Source organism: Macadamia integrifolia, chromosome 2 (assembly GCF_013358625.1).
Source record: "Macadamia integrifolia cultivar HAES 741 chromosome 2, SCU_Mint_v3, whole genome shotgun sequence".
In the NCBI taxonomy this organism is placed as follows: domain Eukaryota; kingdom Viridiplantae; phylum Streptophyta; class Magnoliopsida; order Proteales; family Proteaceae; genus Macadamia; species Macadamia integrifolia.
Genome location: NC_056558.1, coordinates 16,902,246 through 16,911,152, shown reverse-complemented (window position 1 = coordinate 16,911,152; position 8,907 = coordinate 16,902,246).

Here is an 8,907-nt window from a genome sequence, read left to right as displayed (position 1 = left end):
GGGCTTATATGCTGCTGTGGTGGAGTTATTGGTTTTTTACTTTGCAAGGGAAGGGGTTAGTTTGGGAATCTGATCTGAAGTGGAATGGGGCATCACCTGTTGCCCTATAGGCTTCTGTATTGCTCTTACTGCCACTGGTAGTATTGTCCATATCACTAGGCTTCTGTATTGAAGCTTAGGTGAGGCTACAATAGTGTTTGATAGTAGTGGGACCATTCATCAATAAGTGGTTTGTCATAAATGCAGTTGCCCCCTGCATTAAGATGATCAGTGAGTAGTTTTATAGTAGTGGGACCATTCATCAATAAGTGGAATTTTAACTTAGAACACCATTTATATATTATGCTCAGATAATACCTTCACATGATTATCATGTTTACAAATTCCACCTTGATCCAGTGGTATGGTATTTGTTTTCCTTGATTTTTGTTTTGTCGAGTCAATTCTGCTATATGGCAATGGTGGTTTAAATTGTTTCTCCTTTTTGCTGTTCTATACGTATTGCTAGAACATGTAATTAAGTAGTTTGGGCTTGATTTTCTTTCAGTCAAAATGAAATATTTTGGTGATCCAAATCATAGTTTTCAAGTCAGAGCTACATGGTGGCTTGGTGACTGGACATTCGATTCAATTAACCAATTTGTGTGTCTAGAGAAGACTTTCTTTCTATTTCTTTTTTGAGTTTCCTTATAGATCTGGGATGGATTTAGTTTATTAAAGTATTATTTCCATTAGGTGTTTAGTTTCAATTCTATTGCAGATGTTGTAATGGATTTAGGATTCCCATCTCAAGCCTTAGTAGGTATTTATTATTAGTTCTATAAATAGAGCATGAACTTGATTAGTGAGCATTAAAAGTTTCCATTATTGCACCTTGTTGATTCATGCTATGCTTGGATGGATTCCTAGCAAGCATAAGTCATTATCATCAGGTCTTCCTATCTTCCTTCAACTGTTCTTTGACTTCTGCAATACAACTAGCAGTTTCAGAAGCCATTCTAGCTCTGTTTCGTGTCAGTATTCTTCTTCTCAATTCCACTGGTTCTCTGCTCTAAAATCTGTATTTTTCTGCTGCTTTTAGTAAAATCTGAAACTGCTAAATTTTTGAGTTCTGAATTGATAAGTCAATCTGCTACTTTTCCAGTTCATTTTTTTACATTGTTCTGTTTTAAGTCCTTATGATGTAGATAAGAATCAGGTAAATAACATATAGATTGTCAAGCAAAGGCCTTACAGAATATGAAGAACATATGCAAATTCCAGCCAGTAGAAAAGTGTCTACAAAGCTTACTGACAGAGAATATAGTTCTGCTATACTTGTGTAATATTTTTCAGATCTGGTAAACTACTGGTCACACACAGGTTAGCAAAATAGCTACTTGTAAGATTTGGAATGGGGCCTTTCATGAATTTAACTTTTCTTTGTAATAGTGTTATGGATGAATGCAAATCTATTCTTGTTGGTGTGGTGGGGACTTTTCAGATCATTGTTGTGTAGGCCATTGCCTTTGGATGTAGGGAGGTGTACTTGTGTCATAGTAAAGGAAGCATCACCAGAAGGACTGGATGCTTAGTTGTTATTTATGTAATGCTTTATGGACAAAAAATGGTTCTGGTTGCATGTGGATGGCGGCATACAATATCTGTTTCCTCTTCTGGGGGTATATACACCTATGTCTGGAGCAAATATGGACAGCTAGGACATGGCAACTTTGAGGATCACCTTATTCCTCAACAGTTGGAAGCTCTGCGTGATATTTCTCAGGTCACCTCTTGTTCTCATCCTTTACACAATTTTGCCTTCGAACTCTTCTTAATTGACTGCCTGAATGACTTCTTAATTGAAGGAATTTGGACTTCTTGGGTTGATAAAGAATTTGGTTTGGTTGACTACACCTAGAGTCCAAGAAATAACCAATTTATTAAAGTCTTGATAATTCAATTATCTTTTACCATTTCGAATCAGATTTTGCATATGGCATGGTTTTTTTGTTTCTGCCAAAGTCCCTAACTAATTAGAAGTTATTCAAAATTCTTATGAGTTTGTTCTGCTAGTAAGAGATCATTCAGATCTTCTCATCAACATATTTCCACAAGTCAAACCCATCAAATGCTATACCTAAGCTTCCAATGGCATTTTAAGCCATGATATGTGAAAAATATATGATTTGGAATCAAGATATTCATCAATTGGACTCTGCTTTTTGTCACACGCTATATTTCACATATTGGAATATTTCATTTTCCTTCTATAAAGTGGATGAAGTATTTAAAATAAATGAGCAGAATTGTTTTTTCTTATATATAACCCAAGCTCCCATGAGGAGACACTTTTTTCTGGTGAATATCAACTAATTCTATTCAGCTTTTTATATAATCTGCTTAGTGTAGAGGACCTCTTATTTAATCATTATTTTTTTTACTGGAAAAGAAAACTTTTTTAATTACTTAACCCTTATAATCTCCTCAAAAGTTCAGGGAACACCAAACCTGTGACTTCACTTGGGGATATGGTTGTTCAATTCTGCCTTCTAAATAGTTACATGTGTAGTGATTGGAAGCAAGTCCCAAAAAATGCTTCTCTTGGTGATGGAAGCATCTACTCTATGCATCAGTCAATGAAAAAAACAAGTTTATTGCCATCTTTTTGAAGAGCTTTAATTGAGTTTCTGAGGATTGTCATTTATAAGGAACTAGAAAGCTAGATTCTGGGGAAATTTTTGCACTTCAACCAGCAAGAAAATGGCTGAATTAGGCTGGAGATGATTACAGAGACTCTAAGCTGTGTTGTTCTGGTTTCCAACTATTGCTGGTGGTTGGAGATAGATGTCCCTCAGAAGGAAAGCGAGGTTATTTTGTAGCTATGGTAATTTTTCCTCTTGGAGGTTTCATTCTGCCAACTCGGTAAGCTGATGAATAGGCTAGAGTGTGTACTACTAGAGAGGACTTGTATTTTGGCCCCTATCCTGCAGACTGATGTCCGGTGAGTCTTCATTTCGTTATACTGCTTGCTGTTGTTTTCTATGATGTGGTCGGATCTTGATTAACCTTTTTCTCTTCCAGTTAATAAATCTTTGGGTATCTATTCCATTAGAAAAAAGGGATCCAAATCAGCGTAGGAAACTTTAGTATATGGCTGATTAGGAATTTCCATAGGAGCCTGACTTAAATCTAAATTGTGTTTGGTGCCAGGAAGAAGGAAACTTAAGAGGCACTGCAGAGCCCCAAATGCATTCTATTGAGGAGTGGAGGGGGCACCAGATAACATTTAGTAGGATAATTATTTCAGTCCATCTGCACCTTTTTCAGTTGTCCCCTTTTGTTTCGTTGACAGATATATCAGAAAATTATTAAAGAAGGAAGATAAATACAAATCCACCACTCCACTTTGCTCATAAATAACAACTACTTGTAAGAACCACCACTCCACTTTGCTCATACTGCATGTATAGATGAGAAGGAAATTAAATTTCAACTACCCTTCAACAATGATTTGATAAATAAAAACTAGATGGTAAGGTGGCTACAAGGATTAGTTCTTCAACCATATTCTATATACAACAGAAAGCAGATTGTAAAGACACATACTGGACTTGCCAACTAACAGTTACAACACACTAATCAAATGACCTGTCTTCTGGGTGTCTCCTTGGGTTGGACATTTTAATCATTGTTTATATAATGTTAACTAATGACCACAATGAATCACCATGAAGAAAGGATTGGGGGGGGGGCATAACCCTGTAGTGAAATAGAAATTATGCAAGATATTCAAAAAGAAAAAACAGTAAGTGAGAGATTGGTTATAAGTTTCATTTTAATCCTTACAATATTCATGTAGTAAGGATACCATTGGAGGATCTAAGATATGACTGCCCCTACTCCAACTCGACTGGGACAGGCAGGAGGCTCGAACTTCTTGTGATTTAGAATCAAATCCATACCATGTACTAACAAGTGCTTTTCTCAATTGCTATAAGGATTGCAATGAACGATGATGAGAGATTCTAATTCACTAATCCTCCTCGTTACAAGATAAAAAAAAACAAAAATCAATGCAATGCCAAACAAAGGCTAAAGCCGTAAACTTTCATAGAAATACATAACTACAATTTCATCAATAGAAACTATTAAAAAAAAAAAAAAAAAAAAGATGCTAAAGACAACAGTAAGGTAGAACACATTAACCCATCTTTCAAAGTCTTGGTGGATTTGAACCACCATAACCTGGGCATTAGCCCAGATGCTCTACCATTTTGAGCTAAAGACTTTTTACCTACAAAAAAGATTGTTAGTACATTATAGTAATAAGGAAATAATCATGATAATAACCCGACATATGATTGTTACATGACGGAACCAACTTCATTAACGAAACAGTAGTTCTATTTACAAGGATGTTACATAGAAGACATAGCATGAAAGAATTAACATCCAAATACAAAGGAAGATGGTTAAACCATAATAATGATTGAGCAATGACTGATCCACTACTACTTGGTTCCGCACTTTTGGACTATAGGGTGGATGACGAATAGCCGAGATGGCCCGTGTGTTCCTATTAACACTTTCAGTTGAATGACATGCTCCTGTGTCTACAGTCTCTGTATAGTTCCTCAACGCTGGGTCCAACCAAATGAAAGAGTCCGGATGTTTTTCACCTAACGGACATCTGTAAAATCGTCGTCCAGGATTCTTCATCGTTCGAGAAGTCCGGATGACCATCATCCCTTCACCACAGCTACACATCCGCTGTTGTGCATCCATTTCTATGTAAAATGCAATACCCCTAAGAGAAGCTTACATTAAAAAAAATGCTCCAATAGTAACAAAAAAAATCTAATTGACATGGATGTAATGCTTAAATTAATATGACATAAGCGAAGATGCTAAAAGGAAACTATTAAAAAAAAAAAATTAAAGGCAGAGAGCAAACATCAAGGTGTGGTATCAAGTGAAAGCCATATGATGAGTCTTTCATTAAAAAAAAAAAAACTCTCTTTCACTTCAATGCAAGAGATGCTTAGCCATGTCCACAATGATCCCTATCTCTGAACAAGAATGTTTGACACAACTTCGGACATGTGAGATATCAACGTAGAATTACAAACCCTTTTCCCCTAATATTTCAGTAGTCAAAACCACAGAGAAAGGGATGCAATCAAAAAATTCTATTAAAAATTGGTGATCCAAGTAAAGCAATACTTGGTATGGGTTTGGTGGGGATTTAATCGTACACTTAATTAATTAAAAAAAAAAATTGACATAACAAATACATCCACAAGATTGCATAAAAATGAAGGAGCTGTTCTTCATACCTTTCCAGTGAAGAAATTGTCGTAGCAGGGAGCGCAGGGCTGTTCTACCGGAGTCGAGCGATGACCAGAGAGAGAGTCGAGAGCGTGGAACAGATCGAGAGAGCAGAGAGCAAGGAGCGACGAACAGAGGGAGTGTCGAGATTTCAGGGTTAGGGCTTACAGAGAACCGAGGAGGAGATTCGCAATCGAGAGAGAGAGGCCGAGAGACAGAGAGAGTCGAGAGAGAGAGAGAGAGAGAAAGAGGGAACCGAGAGGGAGAGTCGAGAGAGAGGTCGAGATCTGAGCTTTTCCTTGCAGAGATCAAAATTTCAGGCCGAGAGACAAGAGAGTCGAGAGAGAAAGAGGCCGAGAGAGCTTTTGCTTGCAGAGATCACATTTTTATTTCAAATAATGAACCGAACTGGTTTGTTTCGGTTTGTTCCCCACTGGTTTGGTTGAAGATGGTTTGTTCAGTGGTTTGTGGGGGATTAAATCTGAACCGTGGATATATAATGGGGACACATGTCAATCGCCTGGGGTAGAATTGCATGGAATTGCACCGATGCGAATTTCAGACGATTTCTACCCCCATGTTTTGGCTTCTTGAGACGGAGAAGGACTGGATTTTGTGGGTCCGGGTCAAGTTTCTAAAACTTGGGATCGGTTTCGGATTGCGATTAGCAAATTTATTCTTATTTCCTTAATAAAAATCAATTTTTATTAGGTTAGGGTCGGGCAATATCAGGGATCGGGCAAGGCTGATACTGAATAATCCAGATCCGAGTTTAGAACCATGATTCGGGTTAGTATTTTGACTTAATTTAAAAAAAATGGTGATTTACATCAACCTCCCGTTTGCCTATATTACATCATCTCCCCTAAAAAATTGTTTATTACATTTAAACTCAAAAGAAATAACACCGTTAAACTAGTGTTAGTTTTAGAATGTAAGAAAGACAAAATTGTCCTTCCTCTTCCTCTTCCTCTTCCTCTAGTGTTAGTTTTAGAATGTAAAAAGACAAAATTGCCTTTCCTCTATCTCTTTCTCTTTCTCCTCTTCTTCTTCTTCTTCTTCGTCTTTCTTCTCTAGAAAGTGTACCAAATCCTCTGATCGATTAAATATGTCCAGAGCCAAAGAAGAATAAAAAAAAAAAAAAGAGGAAAAGAAGACAATGGTAAGCGTAGGCAATTGCAAAACCAAGGAAGATTTGGTTTTGTTACAGAGATCCATAAAGCAACTTCATTTTAGAAGCTTGGAAAATAAAGATGTGCCGCAAAAGAATTCATGAGATTGGGTTGGTGATCACAATCTGCAGAGATGCTCTCTCTCTCTCTCTCTCTCTCTCTCTCTCTCTCTCTCTCTCTCTCTCTCTCTGATTTCTTTTTTGCTTCACAGTTAGGGGTGGTGGGATTTAAAATAGGACCATAGAAGTTTGATTCGATTTTGCTATTTGTTCTATGAATGATTGGGATTTAAAGAAATCTAGAAATCCACTAAGATTCAATGCAGTTGTTTCCAGAATCCTTCTTAATTCATTCATATGTCAATTGCATTAGGGATTCACATTGTCAGAACACCTCCTCTACCTTACATACGAACCCTAAGAACATTAGAAACGAAGATCTCGGTGTTTGTATTTCAACGATTTGTGTTTGTATTTTAATGATTTAGCCTTCGTTGACCCGTTGCGGAGACTCACTGGAGAAAAAAGAAGAAGAGAAAGAGGAAGGCAATTTTATTTTTTTACATTCTAAAACTAACACTAGTCTAATAGCGTTATTTTTTTTGAATTTAAATGTAATAAACAATTTTTAAGGGAGAGGATGTAATACAGGCAAATGCCAAGGGAGATTGATATAAATCACCCTTAAAAAGAATAAATGTATAATGTGAATTATACATATCTATTCATCAACACGGATCATACTCCAGCCATCTACAACTCGGAATTTGGCCAAACAATCATATTCTTAATAGATTGGGCCCTCCTTGCAAGGTTATTTACAACCACATTAGCAGCCCTTAGAATATGTTGGACCTTACAAAAGTCAAAGCGAGTAGAGAGGTGTCTGACATCCTCAACAAGCCCACGTATTGATATGGCAGACTCTTCAGATGTGTGTTGCAAGTACGATATCACCTCTTGGTTATCACTTTCCACTTGAAGACGATCTACTCCCTCATAAACAGCTTCCAAGAGACCTTCCCTAATCGCCAAACCTTCAATGTCTGCTAAACCTTTTTCTCTTCTCCTCTTTCTCTCTCCTTGCCCCTGCAACTGACTCGCTCGAGTCTCAGGGACCCAAGATCCCTCTCTCTCACTCGTGCTTCTGCTCCTCTCAGCTCCTTTGCCTCGATCCCTACTGCCCCATTGCCGCTTCACCCCCCTCTCTCATTGCCCCCTCCAACATTGGGAAAGTATCACTTCCCCCATCAAAGCTTTTTATTTCCAAAAAAAAAAAAAAACCCCACTAACCAGAGACAGACAATTGCAACCTCAACAAAGGAAGAAATCTTGAATCTCTCAATCGGTGCTTCTCTCGAGCAGTCAAGACTCAGATTCCTCCTTCCATTGATATCCAAGGTAGTTCTTCAGCCAGGGGGTTTTCTTTAGTTTTTCCTAAAGAAAGTGAAAGGAAAATCTGTAGATATTAAGAAACTCAAACTATTAAATAAATAATCACACTGAGAAGAAGGGACTACGGTTTGTATTGATGAAGTCATGAACTGAAAAGTGGGGTTTGATTGAGATACCCAACCTCTTCATTTGGAACATCATGATTAGCCTTCTTCTGTGGAACAAGGCCTCTGCAAGTACGAATGGTGATGACTGGCTGTGTCATAAAATTGGTTTTTGTTTTTCTTCATTTCGTTTAGTTAATCCAACAATGAAATCATGGACTGAAAAGTGGGGTTTGATTTATTGAACTCTACTGTTCAAATTTTGAACATTTGAAGGTTTACTCTTTGAGTACGAACTTTGATCTAGGCCTTTCTCATCCCCATTTTTGCTACAGATTTTTCACCTTCTTTCTCTAATCTTAATTGATTCAACCATGGATAAATGGAACCCAACGAAGAAAAAGGAAATAGTGGGGACTAGAAATGAAGATCGACCGAATTTCTGGAAAGGAGTGGGAGTCGAAGACGGAGATGAGAGAGAGAGAAGGAGAGGGACCGTAGAGCGGCAGTGGTGGCAGGTTATGTGAGATGAATGGGACAGACAGATGAGACCATTTATGTTTCATCTAACGGTCAACAAACATTAGCATATCTATTATACATTTTTTGGCAAAAAGGTCACAACACGCATGTATAAATAATTTGCTAGTGCATTTTTACTATCAAACGTTGATTTAATCACATCTCATCTCAACCGTTGAACTATTTACCTAAACTAGCTCTCCCCTCTTTATCCCCATCCCGCCTTCTCCGTCTCCCCTTCACCATGAACTCAGCCGCCTTCTCTCTCCCCTCACTTCAGCAATCGAGTTTTTCCCCTATTGCAATCACTTTTATTGAATTTACCTTAATTTTCTGCTTCTTTTTTATATGGGTTTCATCATTGTAGTGAGATTTTGGTTTCCTATTTTTCTGATATTGAAGTAC